The 27,645-nt window shown below is 47.0% G+C and overlaps 1 protein-coding gene across 8 annotated transcripts in view; it reads right to left on the reverse strand.

Moving 5' to 3' along the window:
* The window catches only part of ralgapa2 (Ral GTPase activating protein catalytic subunit alpha 2), an 855,222-nt gene that overhangs the window by 758,263 nt on the left and 69,314 nt on the right, over window positions 1-27,645 (reverse strand). The gene's annotated exons all lie outside the window — the stretch shown is intronic.

The raw sequence follows: 27,645 nt of genomic DNA on the forward strand, positions 1-27,645 counted from the left end.
TTATTGCCCATCCCTAATTTTCCTGGAGAAGGTGGAATCCCGTGCCTTCAGCTGTTTCTTCACATCATGTCGAGTGAATTGAATTGGCTGAAGGCTGCATCTGTAAAGCTGGGGACCTCCAGAGGAGACAGAGATGGATCAACTACTGAGCACTTCCAGTTGAGGATTGTTGCAAATGCAGCAGCCTCATCTTTTGCACTGATGTGCCGGGATCCTCCATCATTGAGGATGCTGATATTTGTGGAGCTTCCTCCTCCAATGAGTTAATTGTCCACCACCATTCACAGCTAGATATGACTGAACTGCACTGCCTAGATCTGATCAGTTGGTTGTAGAATTGTTCAGCTCTGTCTATCACTTGCTGCTTATGCTGTTTGGCATGCAAGTAGTCCTGTGTGGTAGCTTCACCAGTTAGTACCTCATTTTTTGGTATGCCTGGTGTTACGCCTGCCATGCCTTCTTGCACTCTTCATTGAACTAGGGTTGACCACATGGCTTGGTGTCAATGGTAGATTGGCAGATATGCCAGGCTGTGAAGTTACAGATTGGGATCAAGTACAATTCTGCTGCTGCTCCCACAGCAGCTCATGATTTCCCAGTCGAGTTGCAAAATCCATTCAAAATCTACCCCATTTAGCATGGTGGTGGTGTCACACAACACAATGGAAGGTGCCCTCAATCTGAAGATTGTACTTCGTCTCCACAAGGACTGTGTGTTGGCCACTCCTACTGATAGTGTCATGGACAGATGCAGGCAGGTTGATGAGGATGGGTTAATGTACGTTTCGCTCTCTTCCCCCCACCCACCCCCCTCCCCCACCTTGTTGGTTCCGCCACCACCTGTCACAGACCCAATCTGGCAGTTGTGTCATTGTGAATTAGCCAACTTGGTCTGCAGTGGTGCTGTCGGGGCCTCTTGGTGATGGACATTCCACCCATAGCCAAGTTCAACATGGAGAATTGACTAATTAGGTAAGGTGGGTAGGTGTGTGCGTGTCGTGGTGTCGGGGGGAGGATGGGGGTTCCTTGAGACGCCATGGAGTCTGGAATCAATGTTGAGGACTCCAAGGGAAACTCCCTCCCGACTGTATATCACTGTGCCACCACATCAGCAGGGTTTGTCCTGCCGGTGGTGCAGGACACAACGACAGATGATGGTGTCTGGGACATATTTTAAGGTATGATTCTGTGAGTATATCAGCGTGTTGCTTGATTAGACTGAGACTGCTCCCCAAATTTTGGCACTAGCCTCCAGCTGTTTCTGAGAAGGACTTTGCAGGGTCGGCAGGGCTGACTTTGCTGCCATTGTTTCCAGTGGTTAGGTTCATCCAGTTTAATTCCTTTTAAGACTTTTTAGCAGTTTCATACAACTGAGTGGCTTGCTGGGCCATTTCAGAGAGAATTTTAAGAGGCAATCACATTGCTGTGGATCTGGAATGACGTGCAGGTCAGACCACACAAGACAGCAGATTTCCTTCCCTAAAATGTAGTCGTGAACCAGGTAAGTTGTTACGACAATCATCAGTAGTTTCATGGTCATCATTAGACTTTTAATTCCAGATATTTACTGAATTCAGATTTAACCATCTGTCCTTGTGAAATTCGAACCTAGAGTCCAGTGACAATATCACTAGGCCACTGCCTCCCCACATTTGCAAACAAGATGACATCTCCATTCAAAAGAGAAAGATAAACAAAGAAACAAAGGGCAGATTGGTCTTATGCCACGAGTAGGGAAACTCTTAGAACTCTCAATCCAAAATCAAATTAATGAGTATTTAAATATTCATGGAGTAGTTAAGAACAAGCCAATATGCACACGGCTGCCATGCTTGAAATTCTGCATCATACAAATTTTACAAAACAGAAGGAAACTATTAGGTACATTGTAGGTATGCAACCTTTCTGAGCTGTCAACTTGGTCCATTTAAAGAAGTGACCAATTGCACAGATAAAAAGTAGCCTATGACTCAGAGGATTTTCACAGTAATTTCATTGCAGTGTTAATGTAAGCCTACTTGTGACAATAATAAAGATTATTATTGAAGGTTTTGGGCAAAAGGTGCAGGGTGATGCGAGAAATTATTTTTTGTTACAGAGCAAGTGGCAATGACTTGGAACTCGCTGCCTCCAAGGGTGATGGAAGCAGGGATGATGAATGACTTGAGAGGGTTCCGATCTACGGTTATGTATCTCTCTCGAATTTGAGATACACACTCTTGGGCACAGGAAGCACACTGTGAAAACTTCCGGACAGCACAAAATTAAGGGTTTGGCATGCAGTAAATTGCATCTCAGGGTCTATGTCCAAACCCCGGCTGAATTTGTTAAACCTTCCCTCACAGCAATAGTTAGCCTGATTGTTAGAAGATAGGTCCCAGTTCTGTTGAGATGCAACTTACCCATCTTGAAAATGTAAATCCTGCTACAGAAGTGGTGGCCATTTTCAAAATCCTAACCCCCCTCAACAAAGTTCTAGCTGTGCTCCTCTGGGTGCTCCTGTATCCTCCCACAGTCCAAAGATGTGCAGGTTAGGTGGATTGGCCATGATAAATTGCCCTTAGTGTCCCCAGAAAAAAGGTTAGGTGGGGTTACTGGGATAGGGTGGTGGTGTGGGCTTAAGTAAGGTGTTCTTTCCAAGAGCCTGTGCAGACTCGATGGGCCGAATGGCCACCTTCTGCACTGTAAATTCTATATCTATTCCAGCGCCTGTTCGGATACACAGAATTCAGAATGTCCAGTTCACCTTTCGGGACTTGTGGGAAGAAACTGGAGCGCCTGGAGGAAACTCATGCAGACACGGGCAGAACGTTCATACTCTGCTCATTTACTAAAGCGGGGAATCGAACCAGGGTCCCATCTGCTGTGAAGCAACAGTGCTAACCACTGTGCTGCCCATATAAGCATATAGACCATTGGTAAAGCAGAGTTGGTCTACAATTTAAAAATTCCAAAACCGGTCACATGTACAGAGGTGAATGCCTGCATGCATCAAGATCTGGGCAGCATCCAGGTTTGGGCTGTTAACAACCAAGTAACATTTGCACCAAATGTTACCCTACTTAAACCCACACCGCCACCCTATCCCGTAACCCAGTACAGATGCCAGGCAACAGCTATTTGCAATAAGAGAGATCCTAAACAGTTCCCCTTGATATTAACATTAATTTTGCTTGGTTTCCCACGAGAGCGATGCTTGGGTCACCATCGCCTTTGACCATCTCTCAATTAGAGGACAATATTTAATCAGGGTCGCAGGTTTTTGCCATGGGTTTTCATGTGACTGAACAGGTGGATTTCCTGACCCACATATCTTTGGGCACATGGGGTTTCTGTCCCACGAGGAAGTGGGATCCAGAGCACAGTGTTTACATCCTTTTCTTTCCTTCACTGTCGCTGCTCCGTTTCATTGTAAACATGTTGGGACTCAAAGCATGATGCAGATAGACAGGCAAGCTGTCACCATTAAGAACAATTGCTAGCAAGCTGCACCCAGACATCATGTAGATAAGCAGACTTTTTGGGGGGGGGGGGGGGGGGGGGGGGGGGGGAAACCAGGCCAGGTGTCAGATGTCTTGGTGGTAGAGCATTTCGGTGACAGTGACCACAACTCCTTGACCTTTAGCATAGTCATGGTGAGGGATAGGAACAGACAGTATAGGAAGGTATTTAATTGGAGATGGGGAAATTATACTGCTATTAGACAGGAGCTGAGGAGCATAAAGTGGGAACAATTGTTCTTGGGGAAATGTACAACAGTAATGTGGGGGTTGTTTAATGAGCACTTGCTGCGAGTGCTGGATAGTTTTGTCCTACTGAAACGAGGAAGGAATGATAAGGTAAAAGAGCCTTGGATGACAAGAGAAGTTGACCTTCTAGTCAAGAGGAAGAAGGAAGGGCAGCACAGTGGTGCAGTGGGTTAGCCCTGCAGCCTCACGGCACCGAGGTCCCAGGTTCGATCCCTGCTCTGGGTCACTGTCCGTGTAGAGTTTGCACATTCTCCCAGTGTTTGCGTGGGTTTCGCCCCCACAACCCAAAGATGTGCAGGCTTGGTAAATTGGCCACGTTAAATTGCCCCTTATTGGAAAAAATTAATTGGGTACACTAAATTTATTATTTTTTTAAAGAGGAAGAAGGAAGCTTACGTAAGGTTGAGGAAGCAAGGATCTGGCGGGGCTTTAGAGGGTTACAAGCTAGCCAGGAAGGAACTCAAAAATGGACTTCGGAGAGCTAGAAGTGGGCATGAAAAAGTCCTAGCGGGAAAACTCCAAGGCGTTCTACACTTATGTGAGATATAAGAGGATGATCAGAGTGAGAGGAGGCCGATCAGGCATAGTGAAGGGAACTTGTGCCGAGGGTCTGAGGACATAGGGGAGGCCCTAAATGAATATTTTGCTTCAGTATTCACTAGAGAGAGGGACCTTATTGCTCATGAGAACAATGTGAACCAGATTAATAGACTCAAACAGGTTGATATTAAGAAGGAGGATGTGCTGGAAATTTTGAAAAGCATCAGGATAGTTAAGTCCCCTGGGCCTGACGGGATATACCCAAGGTTACTAAGGGAAGCAAGGGAGGAGATTGCTGCGCCATTGGCGATGATCTTTGCGTCCTCACTCTTCACTGGAGTAGGACCAGATGATTGGAGGGAGGCGAATGTTGTTCCCCTGTTCAAGAAAGGGAATAGGGAAATCCCTGGGAATTACAGACCCATCAGTCTTACGTCTGTCGTGAACTAAATATTGGAAAGGATTCTGAGAGATAGGATTTATGATTATTTAGAAAAACATAGTTTGATTAAAGATAGTCAGCATGGCTTTGTGAGGGGCAGATCATGCCTCACAAGCCTCATTGAATTCTTTGAGGCTGTGATGAGACACATTGATGAAGGTCGGGCAGTGGATGTGGTGTATATGGATTTAAGTAAGGCATTCGATAAGGTTCCCCATGGTAGGCTCATTCAGAAAGTTAGGGGACATGGGATACATGGAAATTTGGCTGTCTGGATACAGAATTGGCTGGCCGAAAGAGGACAGCGAGCGGTAGTAGATGGAAAGTATTCCGCCTGGAAGTCAGTGACCAGTGCTGTCCCGCAGGGTTCTGGGACCTCTGCTCTTTGTGGGTTTTATAAATGACTTGGATGAGGAAGTGGAAGGGTGGGTTAGTAAGTTTGCCGATGACACAAAGGTTGGGGGAGTTGTAGATAGTGTTGAAGGTTGTTGCAGGTTACAACAGGACATTGACAGGATGCAGAGCTGGGCTGAGAAGTGGCAGATGGAGTTCAACCTAGATAAATGTGAAGTGATTCATTTTGGAAGGTCGAATTTGAATGCTGAATACAAGATTAAAGGCAGGATTCTTGGAAGTGTGGAGGAGTAGAGGGATCTTGGGGTCCACGTACATAGATCCCTGAAAGTTGTCACCCAGGTTGATAGGGTTGTTAGGAAGGCATATGGTGTGTTGGCTTTCATTAGCAGGGGGATTGAGTTTAAGAGCTGCGAGGTTTTGTTGCAGCTTTATAAAACCCTAGTTAGACTACACTTGGAATATTGTGTCCAGTTCTGGTCGCCTCATTATAGGAAGGATGTGGATGCTTTGGAGAGGGCACAGAGGAGATTTACCAGGATGCTGCCTGGAATGGAGGGCATGTAGAATGAAGAACGATTGAGGGAGCTAGGGCTTTTCTCACTGGAGTGAAGGAGGAAGAGAGGTGACTTGATAGAGGTGTACAAGGTGATGAGAGGCATGGATAGAATGGATAGCCAGAGACTTTTCCCCAGGGCGGAAATGGCTGTCACGAGGGCACCTAATTTTGAGGTGATTGGAGGAAGGTTTAGGGGAGATGTCAGAGGTAGGTTCTTTACACAGAGAGTGGTGGGTGCGTGGAATGCACTCCAGCAGAGGTGGTGGAGTCTGAGTCATTAGGGACATTTAAGCGACTCTTGGACAGGCACATGGACAGCAGTAAATTGAAGGGATGTAGGTTAGGTTGACCTTAGATTAGGATAAATGGTCGGCACAACATCGTGGGCCGAAGGGCCTGTACTGTTCTATGTTCTATTAAGGTCAATGCCACCACGCTTAGAGAAGAGTTTCAGAGTGTCTTTGAAGTGTTTTCTTTGGGGTCACAAAATCTAGCACCAAACCACGTTGGGACATATCAGGTCAAAAATCTTTTTTTTTTAAATTCATTTGCGGAATTTGGGCGTTGATGGTTAGGCCAGCATTTATTGCCCATCCCTAGTTGTCCCCAAGATGCTGGTGAGTTAGTTGCCTTCTTGAACCGCTGCAGTCTTTGAAGTGTAGGTACACCAACTGTGCTGTTAGGGAGGGAGTTCCAGGATGTTGCCCCAGCGACAGTGAAGGAGAAGCGATATATTTCCGAGTCAGGTTGGTGATTGACTTGGAAGGGAACCTCCAGGTGGTGGGGTTCCCAGTTATCTGCTGCTCATGTCCTTCTGGATGGTGGTGGTCGTAGGTTTGGAAGGTGTTGTCTCAGGAAACTCGGTGAGTTACCGCAGTGTATCTAGTAGATGGTACACATGGCTGCCACTGTTTGTCGGTGGTGGAAGGTTTGCATGTTTGTAGAAGGAGGAGTAATCAAGCGGGCTGCTTTGTCATGGATGGTGTCGAGCTTCTCGAGTGTTGTTGGAGCGGCACTCATTCAGGCAAGTGGAGAGTATTCCATTACACTCCTGACTTGTGCCTTGTAGATGGTGGACAGGCTTTGGGAGGTCAGGAGGTGAGTTACTCGCTGTAGCATTCCTAGCCTTTGACCTGCCCTGGTAGCCACAGTATTAACATGGCTAGTCTAGTTCAGTTTCTGATCAATGATAACACCCAGCATGTTGATTGTGGGGGATTTAGCGATGGTCATGCCACTGAATGTCATGGGGCGGTGGTTAGATTCTCTCTTGTGGCAGATGGTCATTGCCTAGCACTTGTGTGGCGTGAATGCAACTTGCCACTTGTCAGCCCAAGCCTGGATATTGTCCAAATGCAGCAAGACCTGGACATGGACTGCTTCATTATCTGAGGAGTCACGAATAGTGCTGAACATTGTGCAGTCATCCGCAAACATCCCCACTTCTGACCTTATGATGGAAGGAAGGTCATTGATGAAGCAGCTGAAGATGCTTGGGCCTAGGACACTATCTGAGGAACTCCTGCAGTAACGTCCTGGAATTGAAATGATTGACCTGCAACCACCACAACAACCATCTTCTTTTGTGCCAGATATGACTCCAACTAATGGAGAGTTTTTCCCCGGAATCCCATTGACTCCAGTTTAGCTAGGGTTCCTTGGTGCCGTTCTCGGTCAAATGCTGCCTTGATACCAAGGGCAGTCACTCTCACCTCACCTCTGGCATGCAACTCTTTTGTCCATGTTTGAACTAAGGCTGTAATGACTACAGGAGCGGAGTGACCCTGGCAGAATCCAAACTGAGCATCCGTGAGCAGTGATAGATTTTAAAGAACTTAAAGGAGGTGAGGGAGATTGAAATGCAAATATGTTTAGTTCCACAGCTTTGTTTGAATGCAGGCAGAGTTGTGATCAGGTCAAGTTTATAGAGGATGGAAATATAGGAGGCGGCAGGGAAGAATAGAAAGTCAAGTGTACAGGCAACAAAATCATGGGTCTGGGTTTCAACAACAAATGAGATGAGGAATTGGTGTTTGTACCAGGTGGGAGCAGAGTCTTGATGAACTTTTGACCACTACTCCATTAGCAGAATGCAGAACCTTAACAGACACAAAAGAGTCCACATTTGCATTTTGGCCTCATGCTTCCCCCAATTCCATTATTCATCTTAAGGGCAGCATGGTGGCACAGTGGTAAGCACTGCTGCCTCCCGGCACCAAGGACCCGGGTTCGATCCCGGCCCCGGGTTACTGTCTGTGTGGAGTTTGCACATTCTCCCCGTGTCTGCATGGGTCTCACCCCCTCAACCGAAAGATGTACAGGGTTGGTGGATTGGCCATGCTAAATTGACCCTTAATTGGCCAAAATAATTGGGTACTCTAAATTTATATGAAAAAAAAGTTCATGTGTATCTTAGGTGTACTCAATATTAGAGTTACCCACCAGGAGGATAAAGCCACAAGTTTCCATGGTTTTAAACAGCCAAAATGAACCAAGTCAGAAAAGTAAAACAATTTACACTGCAGACGACTATCTTCAGGAAGAAAACACCGCCCCAGGGTTTTTCAGGACTCCAGTATTCCAGCTGCACCAAGTGATAAATGTCTGCCAGGATCTCTGAGCCCTAATTGCCTGGAGCTCCCAACATTTTGGTATCTAGCCTCTTCTCTGACCACAGGACATTCACTCTCCCAGCGCAAACACAGATGAAACCAGATAACCGTCAGCTCCATTCATCTACGTGATGTAGCCTGCTCTGGTTTATCCTCAAACTGACCTCTAAGTCAATTATCCCCCTTACAATGTTTCCAGCTATGTAAGCTCACTTGTTTTATTGCTCCATCTCTTCCAGCTATTAACCCCTTCAGTCAGCATGACACCAAACTTTTACGTGTAATAGACCCCAAGCTGGATAATTACATTTATTCAATTTTCTACAATTAAATTTAAATCTTCCCAGAACTAAACATTATCTCTAAAATATTAACACAAAGCATGAACCAGATATTCATCATACCATATAATGTGGGACTCAGGCTCCAATCCAACTTCCAACCAGACGAAAACCACGCAGTGCACAACATATTCCAGGAGACCATGCAACTTGATTTTCTAACTCAGGTTACAGAAAGCTGCCAGCAACTGTGATAATGCACTAACATGAGTCAACTTAGGAATGGTGGAGAAATTATTGGCGACATTCTAAAAGTCAAAAGCATCTGCGGTTACTTACAGAACTCATTAAAAATGAACGTGAACAGAAATCCTGGAGTGCACTCCTTTCAGTGATGCACATAAATCAGCAACATATAAAATTTTACATGGAAACAACTGACAAAGACACAAATCAATCTAGAATACAAAAGACCGACCATGATTTTGATATTGTTTACAACGATTTGAACATATAAAGTACCTTGAAAGGGGACGTCCGGTGGCGGCCATGGAGCGAGTGGTCGCATATTTGGCAGCTCCCGCTCATGGTGGTCTTTTTGTGGCCTTTACTCCGGTTTGTCGCAGGAATTTCATTAAAAAAAGGTGCAGAAGTGAGAAGAGAGTGACCCTTAGTTTATGGAGCTGCGGTCCAGAAGTGCCCGGAAAACAGTGAACCAGTTGGCGAGAAGCAGACAACGCACACGAAGATGGCGGATGTGCAGGTTCTGGCCCTGTCGGCTCAGCAGTCGATGGACCAGTTGGTGAGCTTTCTAAATGGGAAGTTCACCCAACAGCAGAAGGAAAGTTCGGAGGACCTGGCCGGGGCGGTGGACTCGATCAAGGCGGTGGTTGCCCGCGCAGAGACGTGCCGCAGCCCAGGGACAGGCGATCCAGAGGTTGGAGGAGCTGGCGGGGAAGCATGAGGACCAGTCCACCTCGATGGCAGCACAGATTCGGTTGAAGCGTGACCAGCAGAAGCGACTGATGGAGAAAGTGGATGACCTGGAGAACTGTTTTCGGAGGCTGAACATCCGGATCGTGGGTCTGCCGGAGGGAATTGAAGGATCGGATGCGGGAGAAGCAGCTTGGGGAAGGTACGATTGGCCGGCCATTGGGGGTGAATCGGGCCCATAGGGCACTGATGCGCAAACCCCAGAGGGGTGAGCCGCCGAGGGCGATGGTGGTACGATTGCATCGGTTCCTGGACAAGGAATGCATCACGAGGTGGGCCAGGCAGACAAGGCAATGCACTTGGGAGGACGTCGAGATCTGGGCATACCAAGACTTGGGAACAGAGCTCGAAGAGGAGGGTGAGTTTTAGCAGAGTCAAGGCGGCCCTGCACAAGAAGGGTGTTAAGTTTGGGTTACTATACATGGATCGCCAATGGGTGACCTATGGGGGCCGGGAGCTGTACTTTGGCTCGGCGGAGGAGGCAGCGGACTTCATGAAGGAGAATGGCAGGCAGGGGAAGGAGGAACTTGAACTTTGATTGAGGAGAACTGAATTATGTTATGAAAAACTTTAGGTCTTCGGTGTTTGGGTTTCTTTTGGGGTTTTCTTTCCCATTTTTCAGTTCTGTTTGGGGTTAGGTCGGTTTAGAGTGCTTTGCTAAGGGATATGGGGTAGGTTTCGGTGTTCAGACCTTGGCAGGGATTGTTTATTTGTTTTTACTTCTTGCCTTAGTTTTGACTGTTTGCATTAAGCGCGGGGAGAGGGGAATCAGTGGGGGGTAGGATGCTAGGCACCATGGGCGGGGGCTGCTAGGCTAGCTGGGTGGGCTAGCTCACCGGGGGGGGGGGGTGAGCTGAAGATCAGTGTGGGGGTGGGATTACACTGCTGACGGGGAGGGGACATTCAAAGTGGAGGAGGAGGAGGAGGCGGCGATGAATGGATGAAGGTAGCTGCCCATTGGAGCACCCCAGAATGACAGGAGTGGGATAGCTTGATCTTGGCTTCGGACAATGCTCGGCACAACATCGAGAGCCGAAGGGCCTGTTCTGTGCTGCACTGTTCTATGTCCTATGTTCTAGGGCGGGCCAGGGCAGGTGCGGGGCATGGGCCACAGACTGGCCTAGGAGAGGGTAGGGCTGTTCGGCAGGGGAGGAGGGTGGGATGCCCCCCGACCAGGCTGGTCACGTGGAACATTCGGGGACTGAATGGGCCAGTCAAAAGGGCTCATGTGTTCACCCACAAGGCAACTGAAGGCAGACGTGGCCATGTTGCAGGAGACACATCTGAAGGTGGGGGACCAGATTAGGTTAAGGAAGGAATGGGTTGGACAGGTGTTTCATTCAGGGTTGGGCTTTAAAACGTGGGGGTGGCGATCTTGGTTAATAAGTGGGTGGCATTTGAGGTGGGGAATATAGAAGCGGACCCAGGAGGTAGATATATTATGGTTAGTGGGAAGCTGGAGGAAATGGTCGTGGTCCTGGTAATTATATATGCCCCGAACTGGGATGACATTGAGTTTGTTAGACGGGTTCTGGGGAAGATCCCGGACCTAGATTCACATAGACTGATTATTGGGTGGGGGGGGGGTCGACCTGTGGAGATTTGGGAGACCAAGGAGTAAGGAGTTTTCATTCTACTCCCATGTGCATAAGGTGTATTCCTGGATAGACTTTTTTGTTATGGATAAGGTGCTGCTGGCTGAGGTGATAGATGCTGAATATTCAGCAACAGTGACGTCTGACCACGCCCCACACTGGGTAGATTTGCAAATCAGCAAAGGAAAGGCCCAGCGCCCGCAATCGAGGTTAGATGTGGGGCGGTTATCAGAGGAGGAGGCGCGTGAGTGGGTGAAGGAGGCCGTTTGGGGATATATAAGGATCAATGACACGGGTGAGGTTTCAGCGGGGGTGGTTCGGGAGGCACTGAAGGCAGTTATTAGGGGGGGAACTCATTTCAATTCTGGCACACAAGGAGAAGGCTGAGCGGGTAGAGTTGGACAGACTGCTGCAAAATTTTACAGGTGTAAAGGAGGTATGCGGAGTCTCCGGGTGATGGGCTTGTGAAGGAGCGTCAGAGACTGCAGCTGGAATTTGGGCTCCTGTCCACAGGTAAGGCGGAGGGACAGCTGAGGAGGGTGAAGGGGGCGGTGTATGAATATGGGAAAAAAAACAGCAGGATGTTACCGCACCAGCTGAGGAAACAGGAGGTGGCGAGAGAGACTGGGAAAGTGAGAGATACACGGGGGGTGGGGGGGTGGGGGAGGGGGGTAATCCTGGATCTAGCCGGGGAGAATGATATGTTTCGGGAGATTTATAGTAAATTGTATAAATCGGAACCTGCAGCCGGGGAGGAGGGTATGAAACAATGTCTGCTGGGGTGGTGGCTGGAGTTCCCGAGGTTAGATGAGGAGTTGGTGGAGGATTTGGGTGCCCCAATTGGGCTTGAGGAGGTTATAGACGGGTTGGGAGTGATGCAATTGGGTAAAGTCCCAGGACCAGACGGATACGCGGTTGAGTTTTATAAAAAGCTTTCCGGACTATTCGGCCGCTCCTGGTAAAGGCTTTTAATGAGTCAAAGGAGCTGGGAGTGCCTGCCCCCCCACCCAACATTATCGCAGGCATCTATTTCCGTTATTTTGAAGCGGGTTAAGGATCCAGAGAGTTGTGGTTCGTATGCTGATAATGATGCCTGCGGAGGGGCATGAGGTCGAGGTGGTAGTGGCCATGGATGCAGAGAAGGCCTTTGATTGGTTGGAGTGGAAGTATTTGTGGCCTGTCCTCCTGGGAAAGTTTGGGTTTGGGCAGGGATTTGTGGATTGGGTCCAGTTGCTATATCAGGCACCGGTGGCGAATGCAAGGGCAAACCGGGTTCGATGATTTGCTCCTTTATATAACGAACCTCTTGGGGGGGATTTGCAGGGATTGTGGGGTATTGGAGGAATTTGGTCGGTTCTCAGGTTACATACTGAATATGGGCAACAGTGAGGTCTTCGCGATTCAGGCAAGGGGGCAGGAGAGGAGACTGAGGGAGATGCCGTTCCAAGTGGTGGGAGGAGTTTTATGTACCTGGGGATTCAAGCGGCAAGAGACTGGGGGCAGCTCCATAAGTTAAATTTGGGCAGGTTGATTGAGCAAATGAAAGGGGACTTCCATAGGTGGGACGTGCTCCCGCTGTCATTGGCGGGGAGGGTGCAGACTGTGAAAATGACGGTCCTCCTGAGATTGCTGTTCGTGCTTCAGTGTCTTCCAATGTTCATTCCAAAGGCATTTTTTAGAAAGATGGATGCGGCGATCTCGGGTTTTAGATGGGCCAGGAAAGCCCCGAGGGTGAAGAAGGTTCTTCTTGAGCGGGGGGAGCGGGGACGGGGGCATGGCCCTTCCGAACTTTCTTATTTATTACTAGGCAGCTAATATATTGATGGTTAGGAAATAGGTAGTGGCGATGGGGTCAGTGTGGGAGTGAGTGGAGACGGCATCTTGTAAGGGCACAAGTCCGAAGGCTTATTAAACAACACCTCTGCCGTTCTCGCCGGCTCGGTACTCCACAAGCCCAGTGGTAGTGGCAGCCCTGAGAGTGTGGGGGGAATGGTGGCAGCCCTGAGAGTGTGGGGGGAATGGTGGCAGCCCTGAGAGTGTGGGGGGAATGGTGGCAGCACACGAGACTGGAGGGGGCATCGGTCTGGTCACCGACCTGTGATAATAATCACCGGTTCGCTCCGGGGGGGGGGGGGGGGGGGGCTGGACGGGGTCTTCAGGACTTCAGGAGGTGGCAGCGGGCAGGGATTGAGAGATTTGTGGATCTCTTCATAGGGTTTCTCAAGCCTGGAGGAGCTAGAGGAGAGTTTGAGTTGCCGGGGGGGGGGGGGGGGGGGGGGGGGGGGGGGGGGGGAGATTCCGGTACCTGCAGGTGCGGGAATTTGTTTCTCAGGCAGGTCCCGAGCTTCCCTCGTCTCCCACGAAGGGGACGACAGGATGAGGTGATGTCAAAAACAGGGGTTGGGGAGGGGAGGGTCTCGGAAATATACAAGGAACTGATGGAGTGGGAAGGGGTTCCAATTGGGGAGGTAATGGGGAAGTGGGAGGAAGAGCTGGGAGGGGAGTTGGAAGTCGGGTTATGGGAGAAGGCCCAGAGGAGAGTCAATGCATCCTCATCGTGTGCCAGGCTCAAGCCTGATCCAGTTCAAGATGGTTTACAGGACTTTTGTGACTGAGGCCCAGATGAGTAGGTTTTTTGAGGAGGTGTAGGACAGGTGTGGGGGAAGTCCTGCGAACCAAGTACATATGTTTTGGGCATGTCCGAGGCTGACGGGATTTTGGCAAGTATTTTCAGATGTCATGTCAGAGGTCCTGGAAGGGAAGGTGACTCCGAGTCCAGAGGTGGCAATATTTGGAGTATTGGTTTGGCAGGGCAGGGTTTCTTAGGCTAGAGAAAATTAAGTTTGCCCCAAGGGGTTCAATACAGGGTTTCGCTCGGACGTGGCAGCCGTTCGAATGGAGGTGGACTATGATCAGGAATTAAATTGAAGCAACAAGGAACTCCCACACGTAAACAACAGCAGACGACACACATGTACTGTACACTTTTTACAGTAGGAAATATGCCATGGACTCCTTCCTTTTGTAGCTTCATTTAGGCATTTGTTTTGGCATTTTCTAAAGTTGTCTTTAAAATCGCAAATAATTGAACATTTGGGCCCACAATGGTTGGTCTGGTGTACAAAGGCTTTTGCACAGATAAACAAATTAGCAGATGGGGAAGTCAGTAATGAGCACTTTACTGTACTCATTTGGGCAGTGGAAGCAAAAAGAACAGGAATGATACGAGTGTAGGATTTAGTTTAGATAAAGGCTTGCCTTGTGGCGTTTTTGGTGCATCAAAGCTTGTAGAAAGTTGAAAGATGGACGCTGTCAGAAATGAAAAGTTGAGGTGATAAAGAGATGGACTGCAGTTTTTTGCAGCAAAAGGGAAGAAACATGGGAAGAAGTGAAAAAAAGTGGATACGTAAATGTGGGGAGAAAACTGAGCTCGGTGTCAAGCAGGACACCAAGGTTTCACACTTCCAAGATGAGACGGGTCATAGACACGAGGCCAGGGAGTCAGTTTTGAAAATATTAACTGGGGAAAATGTTGGTTTATTCAAACTTTGAGAAATTACGTCACACATATATAGAACTATGACTAGACCACACTTAGAATGCTATGAATGGTGCTGGCTTCTTCCATATTACAAAAAGGATATGGACATACTGAAAATGCAAAAAGATTTGCAATATCGCTACCAGAATTGAGATCATAACTATCAGGAACAGCTTAAAAGACTGGGGCTCTTTTCCATAAAATAGATCAAGCCGAGAGGCGACCTGATAGACGTCTTTATAAAGACAAAGAGGTTTGATAGATCGCTTAGTATCCTCAGATCTGTCCTCATAATTATAGCCTATTCTCCCTGGCATAACTTAATGTTGCAATCGAGAGAAGCTACCTGACACACACCAGGCACACTTTTCAAGCAAAGGAAATGTCAGCATGTTGTGTTGTGTTAAGGAAGGCAAAACCTAAACCGGAAGAGAACCATGTCCTGAAGTTGAATTGCGGACAGGATGAAGTGATCAACTGTATTAAATGCAGCCAAGAGATCAAGGATAATGAGAATCGACAGCGATAGTCAGTGTCAGAAAGAATGTCATTTGTGACTTTGACTAGCATGGTTTTGGCAGATGAGAGAGAGTCAGATAAGGAGTGATAATGAGAGATAATAGTTGACTCGCATGGTTTTAGCAGATAGGAGAGAGTCAGATAAGGAGTGATAATGAGAGATAATAAGGAGCGTTGCTGCAAAGCACAAAGCATTCCAAGAGTTGGGAGAGGAAGGAAAGGTTTGAGACAGAGTACGGTGGGTTTCTTGAGAGGAGTGATTTTTTTTAAAAAAAGTTTTAAGATCTATCACGGGGAAGAGGGAGTCAGTACCAGTCAAGAGAAGTGTATGCTAATAACCACACAATAAAGTACAGTGGTCACAAGCTACAATAAAAGATGATCCACAGAGCAGATAATGGGCTTCATTAATAATAATAATAATAATAGCTTATTGTCACAAGTAGGCTTCAATGAAATTACTGTGAAAAGCCCCTAGTCGCCACATTCCGGCGCCTGTTCGGGGAAGCCGGTACAGGAATTGAACCTGCACTGCTGGCATTGTTCTGCATTGCAAGCCAGCTATTTAGCCCACTGTGCTAAACTAGCCCCTAACAAGATCAGAAAAGGACTGAAAGGAAAGGTGTGGGAAAAACTGTAAATAATAATAAGTATGGCTTCATTGTAGGCAGTTGGGAAGCAGCTAGAAGAGGCTGAATACTTGTCAATAATGCATTTTGCTTGTAGGCTTGAATAAAGCTGCAACCAAACAGACCAAAATTCAAATACCGACCCTTTAATATCTGTATTTGCATCTATGTTAATATATCGCCTTACATTTCAGATTGCCACTTTAAACAGTTTAAATTTGGGATACATCCAAAAGAACAAAAAAACTGACCAACAATGAACAACTGGAAACAGGAATGTACAGGCCAAGGATACAAGTACAAGTTACCAATATAGTTAAAATAGTATTTGACGCACTGGACGCAATGGACCATTCTGTTTTGAGGAAATACAATAATAGCGTCGTACTACCAGAAGAGACCTTCAAAACATTTGCCATAAACAGAACTTCTTTAAATCCCGACCCCATATCACTCCATTTTTCTATGTCACGCTCATCCCATTCTTTTCATCCCTCCCATATCATCCCCATCCTACCTCTTCTTATGCCATCCTCATCCCCAATTCTATACCTTCAATGCATTCAATCCCCACCCAATCTCCCATGCCACAAACTGCAGACATACAAAAACTGCATTTTTAGATTTTCATGCTAATTTGGTGGCATGAAATCACTGTCAATTACTACCATCGTAGAATCCCTACAATGGAGGAGGAGGCCATTTGGCCCATTAAGTCTGCACTAACTTTTGGAAAGGGCACCATGCTAGGCCCACATCCCCAGCCTAACCCTATAATCCAACCTAATCTTTTTTTGGACGCTAAGGGGCAATTTAGCATGGCCAATCCATCTCACCTGCACATCTTTGGGCTGTGGGAGAAACCGGAGGAAACCCAAGCAGACAAGAGGAGAATGTGCGAACTCCAGACAGACAGTCATCCGAGGCCAGAATTTAACCCAGGTCCCTGCCGCTGTGAGGTAGCAGTTGTAACCACTATATCACCGTGCTACCCTTATAGCACTTGGCTTTTATTTCATATCTCTCGCTTTTATCATAATCTCGTCTACAATCCACAGCACATTTCTAGAACAAGGTGAACAAGTAGGAGAAAATACTTGTGTGCAAAATAAAAATTAACTGACTCTCTGGTACAATCTTGTCCAGGGCATCGGTTGAGACTAACGTCAGTTAAAAACGGCATCAAATATTAAAGAGTAAAATAATATTCCTCAAAGACATTAAGAAACCATTTTGTTTCAATAGGATTTTCTTGAATGAAATGAACGTAATACATGCAAATTAATCAAAATGGTAAACCATTCATTTCGCGTCATACTAGAATACACCCGTTATTCCATTTTAATCTACAAAAGGCAAGTTTATGTAGATTTGCTAAATTTTAAGATGTCATTTTCAAATGAATTGAACTACATCCCTTAACATTAGGTACTTATTTGACCACTTTTTGAATTAAGCAAAATACAAAATTACTTTGACATTCTAACACTTCTGCAAACTAAGTTTCAGCTTTCATAGGAAAAGTGCTTTTTCCTCCTAGCTTAAAGAGTATGTCTTTAATGATCTGATCACAGTAGGAAATGTGACGATCAACATATGATTACTAGATCACTTTCATGACAGTTATTGCTAATTAAATTAGTTACAAATGGTCAACAATGGATGTTCTTTCCCTTTATGAATATTAGAGTAAAATTCCAGATTTACATTTTCAACTAAGCCCCGTTAAATTTCTACAATTGTAAAAGATACGAACAGTATTTTAGCTCAATTGGTATTGGGTTGCTGGAGGTTTAGCTCCTCGGTTCTGTTCTGCAAAATCATGCAATAATGCAGAACCTGTTACATGACCTAAATCCACTAAACTGGTCCATCCCATAATATTGACTGAAGCACAAGCTGTCAGTCAAAAATCAGTGCTTGCTTACTAGCTGAAACTGGGTAGATGGCAATGGAGGGGTGGGGGAGGAAACAATTGATGTGGAAGACAGTCTCAACTGGAAAACAGTTCAAACACACAAGATATCAAGAAGGCTGGAAGACTAAGTTACAAAATTGAAGGAAGGAAAGAGAAAGATAAGCAAAAATCTTCTAAACAGCTGACCTTTCCAAAAATACTGAGGAATGAAAAGTGAGAGACATGAAATAAAACGTGTTATAAATGTAAATCAATATTGAAAAAAGCAAGGAGCAAATAGACATAAATACTCTTCTGTGAAATGTGAATGTTTTTTCCATTTAAAATGCTAAAAGACAGACTACATATTTCCAGCATTTTCTACTTTAAACATTCAAGTTTTCTTTTCAACCTTTAAGCGAAATACCTGGTTTCTGGATCTGAAGTAATAGTGGATCACAATTTGCATTCTGAACTAGTAGTTAGTCCCAATGCATCAAACAAAGTTCTAATTGTCATTTGGAAATGTTTAGCACACCATAAATCAGGTTTTAGCATTAAAAATAAACACAGCATGTAGGTTAATTAACAGATTTTCTCCAAATAGGACAAAGTAACCCGCTTGATTGCTCCCTCTTCCACAAATGGTAGCACAGTGGTTAGCACTGTTGCTTCACAGCGCCAGGGTCACAGGTTCGATTCTCGGTTTGGGTCACTCTGTACGGAGTCTGCACGTTTTCCCCATTTCTGTGTGGGTTTATCATGGCGCCGAGGTCCCAGGTTCGATCCTGGCTCTGGGTCACTGTCAGTGTAGAGTTTGCACATTCTCCCCGTGTTTGCGTGGGTTTCACACCCCCACAACCCAAAAGATGTGCAGGGTAGGTGGATTGGTCACGCTAAATTGTTCCTTAATTGGAAAAAATGAATTGGGTACACTAAATTTATATATTTTTTAAAATGTCTGTATGGGTTTCCTCCGGGTGCTCCGGTTTCCTTCCACAAGTCCCGAAAGACTTGCTGTTAGGTAATTTGGACATTCTGAATTCTCCTTCAGTGTCGGAATGTGGCGACTAGAGGCTTTTCACAGTAACTTCATTGCAGTGTTAACGTAAGCCTTCTTGTGATAATAAAGATTATTAATCATTACATCCAAACCCTCCACCACCGACAAACAGTGGCAGCCATGTGTACCATCTTCAAGCTGCAATGCAGTAACTCACTAAGGTTCCTTAGACAGCACCTTCCAAAACCACAGCCATCACAGCCCACCACCTGGAGGTTCCCCTCCAAGTCACTCACCACCCCGACTTGGAAATATATCGCCTTTCCTTCACTGTCGCTGGGGCAAAATCCTGGAACTCCCTCCCTAACAGTACAGTGGGTGGACCTGCACCTCAGGGATGGCAGGGGTTCAATAAGGCAAGTAACCATTATCTTCTAAAGCGCAACTAGGGATGAGCAATAAATGCTGGCCTAACTAATGACGCCCACATCCCATAAATGATTTTTTTTTTTTTTAAAGTGACATGCACATCCCGTAAATTAATTTTTTTTGAATTTCCTTTGTCACCATCCCATGATACCAATGCCCTTGTAAAAAATAATATACAAGTGCATAGCCCTATTATTCAATGGGTTAAATAAAAACTCAAAGACAGAAGGAAAGATATTTTAAAACAGTTGAGAATAAGCAGCAATCATGTAATGCAACAACTATATTTAATTAGACTACAGTATAGTAACTCTCAACTGTTGTCCTGTTTACCTTTGAGTAAAATTACTCTTCGAAGAAGTTTTCACAAAGGTCAAATATATGAAGACCTTGAAAGTAAATTTGCAATTTATTCAGAACAGGCAACTCCAAAACTTGAAATCAAGTTCACACTTGAAATTTCCAACTCAATGGCCTCGACGGCAACTCCTTGCTCCCCTCACTTCCATTTTTAAATTGCAAGCAGCAAGTATACCCAATCCAAGCTGACAGGAATCTCCTCTTTAAACCTGTAGATCGGGCTCTGATGATAACCCAAGGCCTGTCTGTGCAAGGGTGCAGTGATGGCTTCGATGCCAGGAACAGCAGCCAGGGCTAGATTATTTTTGAGCTTTGTTATGGAACCTTGGGAAACCCCTGCCCAAGTTTCCCTCCCCACCTCTGACATTCCTCTCCATTTCCATCTCAAGTTAAAATCAATCCCAACAGGTTCACATCTTCATAATTATACTTACTGAAGAATGACAGATAGACTTTCTGTTTCATTGGAAGACTGTACAAATCTACTCCAGTGAGCTGACTGCAAAGACAAAAAATTATGCGAAAAATTGTGAAGAATCTCCCTAAAACTAAAACTCACCTTCAACCTATGCCCCCTTGTGACTGATCCCTCAACCAAGGGAAACAGCTGCTTCCTATTTACCCTGTCCAAATCCCTCATTATCTTATACGCCTCAATCATATTCCTCCTCAGCCTTTTCTGCTCGAAAGAAAACAATCCAAGCCTGTTTTCATGCTGTAAATCTCTATGACTCCATCCAGTCTTTCCTTATAGTTCAGATGCTCCAGCTCAGTCAATATTCTGGTGAATCTCCTCTGTACCCCCTCCAGTGCAATCGCCTCTTTCCTATATAGTGAAGTGACCAGGACTGCACACAGTACTCCAGCTGCAGCCTAACCCAGTGTTTTTCAGGATGTCCCGAAGCGTGGTACATTGGCGAGACCATGCAGACGCTGCAACAACGAATGAACGGACATCGCGCGACAATCACCAGGCAGGAATGTTCCCTTCCAGTCAGGGAACACTTCAGCAGTCAAGGGCATTCAGCCTCTGATCTCCGGGTAAGCGTTCTCCAACGCGGCCTTCAGGACGCGCGACAACGCAGAATCGCCGAGCAGAAACTTATAGCCAAGTTCCGCACACATGAGTGCAGCCTCAACCGGGACCTGGGATTCATGTCGCATGACATTCATCCCCCACCATCTGGCCTGTAAAATCCTACCAACTGTCCTGGCTTGACACAATTCACATCTCTTTAACCTGGGGTTACCCCATCTCCGGATCAGTAAAGATTTAATCACCTGCTAATGCTCATATTCCAAGCATTGTCGGGCATCTTTGAATCTGTCTATATATATGTTTCTGGAACATACCTCTTCATTCACCTGAGGAAGGAGCAGCGCTCCGAAAGCTAGTGACATCGAAACAAACCTGTTGGACTTTAACCTGGTGTTGTAAGACTTCTTACTGTGCTCAACCCAGTCCAACGCCGGCATCTCCACATCACGACTGATAAAGGCAAGTGTCCCATTTGCTTTCTTAACAACTGGTAGAATGATAGAATCCACACCCATACATTGCGGGATGGATTCCATAGCACCAAAGCAACTGAAGCAACATTGGCCTCCACTTCCAGTTGTTTGAAAGTGTCAAATTTTACTTGCTGCCCATTAACTATGTCTGACGGCTGGGAAATTACAAGAGTAATGCGCAAAATCACACTGCTGTAGCTTTTAAAAACTGACGAGCACCACAAGCACCAACCCCCAATGCTATAATTGCCATTACTGCTACAGTCACTTTTGAAGGAACCCAGGAAAATCATCACTTGAAGTACCACTTGGCTCTTCTAAAAGCAGTTCCACCAGCTCCTTTACATTACAGCACTGCTACTGATGTTAGCTTCAATAAAGAGCAGGCCCCATGTCTGCCAGGCAGTGTGTTGTGTGGGTGGAGGTAAAGAAGAGGGGGGAAAAGCACTTCACTTTACCGCAAGCTCACGGATAACCTCACGATGCTCCACTTCTCCAGCTTCCACCCTAAACACATTAAAGAAGCCATCCCCTATGGACAAACCCTCCGTATACACAGGATCTGCTCAGACGAGGAGGAGCATAACAGACATCCACAGACACCGAAAGATGTCCTTGTACGAACGGGATATGGCGCTCGACTCATCGATCGACAGTTCCAACGCGCCACAGCAAAAAACCGCACCGACCTCGTCACAAGACAAACACGGGACACAACCAACAGAGTACCCTTCGTCGTCCAGTACTTTCCCGGAGCGAGAAACTACGACATCTTCTTCGCAGCCTTCAACACGTCGGTGATGAAGATGAACATCTTGCCAAGGTCATCCCCACACCCCCACTACTTGCCTTCAAACAACCGCGCAATCTCAAACAAACCATTGTTTGCAGCAAGCTACTCAGCCTTCAGAACAGCGACCACAACACCACACAACCCTGCTATGGCAATCTCTGTAAGATGTGCCAGGTCATCGACATGGATACCACTATTACACGTGAGAACACCACCTACCAGGTACACGGTACATACTCGTGCGACTCGGCCAACGTCGTCTACCTCATACGCTGCAGGAAAGGATGTCCCGAAGCGTGGTACATTGGCGAGACCATGCAGACGCTGCGACAACGAATGAACGGACATTGCGCAACAATCACCAGGCAGGAATGTTCCCTTCCAGTCGGGGAACACTTCAGCAGTCAAGGGCATTCAGCCTCTGATCTCCGGGTAAGCGTTCTCCAACGTGGCCTTCAGGACGCGCGACAACGCAGAATCGCCGAACAGAAACTTATAGCCAAGTTCCGCACACATGAGTGCGGCCTCAACTGGGACCTGGGAATCATGTCGCATTTCATTCATCCCCCACCATCTGGCCTGGGCTTGCAAAATCCTACCAACTGTCCTGGCTTGAGACAATTCACACCTCTTTAACCTGGGGTTACCCCTATCTCTAGATCTGTAAAGACTTAATTACCTGCAAATGCTCGCATTCTAAGCATTCTCTTGCATCTTTGAATTTGCCTATATACATGTTTCTGGAACATACCTCTTCATTCACCTGAGGAAGGAGCAGTGCTCCGAAAGCTAGTGTTTGAAACAAACCTGTTGGACTTTAACCTGGTATTGTAAGACTTCTTACTGTGCTTACCCCAGTCCAATGCCAGCATCTCCACAGCAGGTAATAGGCAGAGCTAAGTGATTCCACAACGAACGCATCAGATCCAAGCTCTGCATTCCTGCCACATCCGGCCTTGAATGGTGGTAGACAATTAAACAACTCACTGGAGGAGGAGGCTCCACAAATATCCCCATCCTCAATGATGGAGGAGCCCAGCACTTATGGGCAAAAGACAAGGCTGAGGCATTCACAACAATCTTCAGCCAGAAGTGCCGAGTGGATGATCTATCTCAGTCTCCTCCGGAGTCACAGATGTCAGTCTTCAGCCAATACAGTTCACTCCATGTGGTATCAAGAAACTGTTGAAAGGGGCTGGGCACTGCAACGGCTATGGGCCCTGACAGTATTCCAGCAATATTACTTAAGGCTTGTGCTCCAAAACCTGCAGCTACAACACCGCATCAACCCGATAATGTGGAAAATTTCTCAGATGTGTCCTGTACACAAGAAACAGGACAAATCCAACCCAGCCAATTACCGCCCTATCAGTCTACTCTCCATCATCAGCAAAGTGATGGAAGGAGTCATCAACAGTGCTATCAAGGGGCACATACTCAGCAACAACCTGCTCACGGATGCTCAGTTTGGGTTTCGCCAGGGTCACTCAGCTCCTGACCTCACCATAGCCTTGGTTCAAACATGGACAAAAGAGCTGAATGCCAGAGGTGAGGAGAGAATGACTGCGCTTGACATCAAGGCAGCATTTGACCGAGTATGGCATCAAGGAGCCCAGGCTAAAGTGGAATCAATGGGGATCAAGGGGGAAACGTTCCACTGATTGGAGTCATATCTGGCACATAGGAAGATGGTCATGGTGGTTAGAGGTCAATCATTTCAACTCCAGGAGTTCCTCAGGGTAGTGCCCTAGGCCCAACCATCTTCAGCTGCTTCATCAATGACCTTCCTTCCATCATAAGGTCAGAAGTGGGGATGTTTGCCGATGACTGCACAATGTTCAGCACTATTCACGACTCCTCAGATATTGAAGCAGTCCATGTCCAAATGCAGCAAGACCTGGACAATATCCAGGCTTGGGCTGATAAGTGGCAAGTTACATTCGCGCCACACAAGTGCCAGACAATGACCATCCTTTTTTAAAAGTGTTTTTTTTAAAGAGGACCCAATTATTATTTATTTTTTCAATTAAGGGTCAATTTAGCGTGGCCAATCCACCTAACCTGCACATCTTTGGGTTGTGGGGGTGAAACCCACAGACATGGGGCAAATATGTGCAAGCTCCACACGGGCAGTGACCCAGGGTCGGGATCCGAACCTGGGTAACAAGAGAGAATCTAACCACCACCCCTTGACATTTAGTGGCATGACCATCGCTGAATCCCCCACAATCAACATCCTGGAGGTTACCATTGATCAGAAACCAAACTGGTCTAGCTGTATTACTACTGTGGCTACCAGGGCAAGTCAAAGTCTAGGAATCCTACAGCGAGTAACTCACCTCCTGACCTCCCCAAAGCCTGTCCACCATCACAAAGCACAAGTCAAGAGTGTAATGGAATACTCTCCACTTGCCTGGACGAGTGCAGCTGCAACAACACTCAAGAGGCTCGACACCAACCAGGACAAAGCAGTCCACTTGATTGCTTCCCCCTTCTGCAAACATTCAAACTCCACCATCGACGAACAGTGGCAGCCTTGTGTTCCATCTTCAAGATGCACTGCAGAAACTCACCAAGGTTCCTTAGACAGCATCTTCCAAACCCACAACTACTACCATCCAGAAGGACAAGGGCAGCAAATAATAATCTTTATTAGTGTCACAAGTAGGCTTACATTAACACTGCAATGAAGTTACTGTGAAAATTCCCTAGTCGCCATATTCCGGCACCTGTTCGGGTACACTGAAGGAGAATTTAGAATGTCCAATTCATCTAACAACACGTCTTTTTTGGGACTTGAGAAAGGAAACCAGAGCACCCGGAGGAAATCAACTCCGACACGGGGAGAACGTGCAGGCTCCGCAAAGACAGTGACCTAAGTCAGGAATCTAACCTGGGTCCCTCGCGCTGTGAAGCAACAGTGCTAACCACTATGCTACCGTGCCGCCCTATATTTGGGAATGCCCCCACCTGGAGGTTCTCCTCAAGTCATTCACCACCCTGACTTGGAAATATAATTGCCGTTCCTTCACTGTCGCTGGTAAACATCCTGGAACTCCCTCCCTGACAGCACAGTGGGTGTACCTACATCTCAGAGTGCAGCAGTTCAAGAAGTCAGCTCACCACCACCTGAAGGGCTCTAGGGATGGGCAGTAAATGTTGGCCTACCCAGTGACGCCCACATCCTGTAAATTAATTTTTTTTATTTTTTTTTTTAAATCAAAAATGTATTGAACTCAGCCTTCAATATATTACACCTCGGCCAAGATCAGATGGCAGTCTGAAAACAGAGGTAATGGAGGGGTTGAAGGAAATGGTGGGCAAGCTGGGTGTCACACATATATATTTATATACATATATGGAAGCTGACCGCTTCGCCCACAAATGGATGACATCACCAACAGACATCATCCAAATAAGAAAGTCAGTCAACAGTCCTAGGGGGAGTGTTTGCTGTGCTTTTGGAGAGGGTTTAGACTAATGTGGCAGGAGATGGGAACCAATGCAGGAAGACAGATGGAAGTAAAGTGGGGACAGAAACAAAAGGCATTAAGGGGAAAAGTGAAAGGCACAGAAACGAAAGTCAAAAATCAAAAAGGGCCGCAGTACATACAATTTACAGTGTAGAAGAAGGCCATTTGGCCCATAGAGTCTGCACCGCCCTTGGAAAGAGCACCCAACTTGAGCCCACGCCTCCACCCTATCCCCATAACCGCGCCTAACCTTTTTTGGACACTAAGCGCAATTTATCATGGCCAATCCACCTAACCTGCACATCTTTGGACTGTGGCAGGAAACCGGAGCACCCAGAGGAAACCCACGCAGACACGGGGAGAACGTGCAGACTCCGCACAGACAGTGACCCAAGCCGGAATCGAACTTGGGACCCTGGAGATATGAAGCAACTGTGCTAACCACTGTGCCATGTTGCTGGCCACGATAGTACTGAGAGGGGATACATCCGAGATATCCCCCACTGAGTGTATATATGGGTAGAACTGAAAAATAATACTGGAGAGATCACTTTGATAGGATTATACTTTACGCCCTCAAATAGTCAACGGGAAATTGAGGAGCAAATATGTAGGGAGATTACAGGTAGCTGCAAGAAAAATAGGGTGTTAATAGTTGGGGACTTGACTGGGCCAGCCATAGCATTAGGGGCTTGGACGGAGAGAAATTTGTTGAGTATATCCAGAAAGAATTTCTCATTCAGTATGTGGATGGTCCAACTAGAGAGGGGGCAAAACATGACCACCTCTTGGGGAATAAGGAAGTGCAGGTGACAGAAGTGTTAGTGAGGGATCACTTTGAGGCCAGTGACCATAATTCCATAGTTTTAAGATAGCTATGGAGAATGATAGGTCTGGCCCAAAAGTTAAAATTCTAAATTGAGGCACGGCTTATTTTTTTTCCTGTATTTTTGATGGTATTAAACAGGAACTTCCAAAAGCTGATTGGGGTAGTCTGTTGGCAGGCAAAGGGACAGCTGGTAAGTGGGAGGCTTTCAAAAGTGTTAACCAGGGTTCTGGGTAAGCACATTCCTTTTAGAGTGAAGGGCAAGGCTGGTAGAAGTAGGGAACCCTGGATGACTCGGGATACTGAAGCTCTGGTCAAAAAGGAGGAGGCATATGGCATGCATAGGCAGATGGGATCAAGTGGATCCCTTGAAGAGTATAGAGATTGTCAGAGTAGAGTTGGGAGAGAAATCAGGAGGGCAAAAAGGGACATGAGATTGCTTTGGCAGACAAGGCGTAGGGGAAACCAAAGAGCTTCTACAAATACATAAGGGGCAAAAGAGTAACAAGGAGAGAGGAGGGCCTCTTAAGGATGTACAAGGTCATTGTCGTGCGGATCCACAAGAGATGGGTGAGATCTTAAATGACTATTTCTGATCTGTATTTGCTGTTGAGAAAGTCATGGATGTTCGGGAACTTGGGGAAATAAATAGTGATGTCTGAGGAGTGTACATATTACAGAGGAGGTGGTGCTGGAAATCTTAAAGCGAATCAAGGTTGATAAATCCCCGGGACTTGATGAAATGTATCCCATGATGTTGTAGGAGGCTAGGGAGGAAATTGCAGGTCCATTTGAATCGTCAAGATCCACAGGTGAGGTGCCTGAAGATTGGAGGCTAACAAATGTTGTGCCTTTTTTAAGAAGGGGCGCAGGGAAAAGCCCTGGAACTACAGACCAGTGAGCTTAAAGTCTGTGGTGGGTAAGCTGTTAGAAGCTATTCTGAGAGACAAGGGACGGGATTCTCCAACCCCCCGCCGGGCCCGGCGAATCCCGCCCAGACGCCGGCTGCCGGATTCTCCAGCGCAGATTTTTTGCCGGGGGGCGGGAATCGCGTCACGCCGGTCGGAGGACGTTGGCAGCACCCCCCCCCCCCCCCCCCCCCCGGCGATTCTCCAGCCCGCGATGGGCCGAGTGGCCGCCCGTTTTGGCCAGTCCCGCCGGCGTATATTACACCAGGTCCGTACCGGCGGGACCTGGCTCTGTGGGCGGCCTGCAGAGTCCTCGGGGGAGGGGGGGGCGCAGGGGGGAACCCCACCGTGGCATGGCCCGTGATCTGGGCCCACCGATCTGCAGCCGGGCCTATGCCGTGGGTGCACTCTTCCCCTCCGCGCTGGCCGGTGTAACGGTCCGCCATGGCCGGCGCGGAGAAGAACCCCCCCTGCACATGCGCTGGGATGACGCCAGTACTTGCTGGAGCTCCCGCGCATGCGCCAGCCGGCGGACGTCCTTTGGCACCGTTGGCGCAGCGCCGGTTGGCACAGCGCCAACTCCGCCAGGGTCGGCCTAGCCCATGAAGGTGCGGAGGATTCCGCACCTTC

This window comes from Scyliorhinus torazame, chromosome 1 (assembly GCF_047496885.1).
Source record: "Scyliorhinus torazame isolate Kashiwa2021f chromosome 1, sScyTor2.1, whole genome shotgun sequence".
In the NCBI taxonomy this organism is placed as follows: domain Eukaryota; kingdom Metazoa; phylum Chordata; class Chondrichthyes; order Carcharhiniformes; family Scyliorhinidae; genus Scyliorhinus; species Scyliorhinus torazame.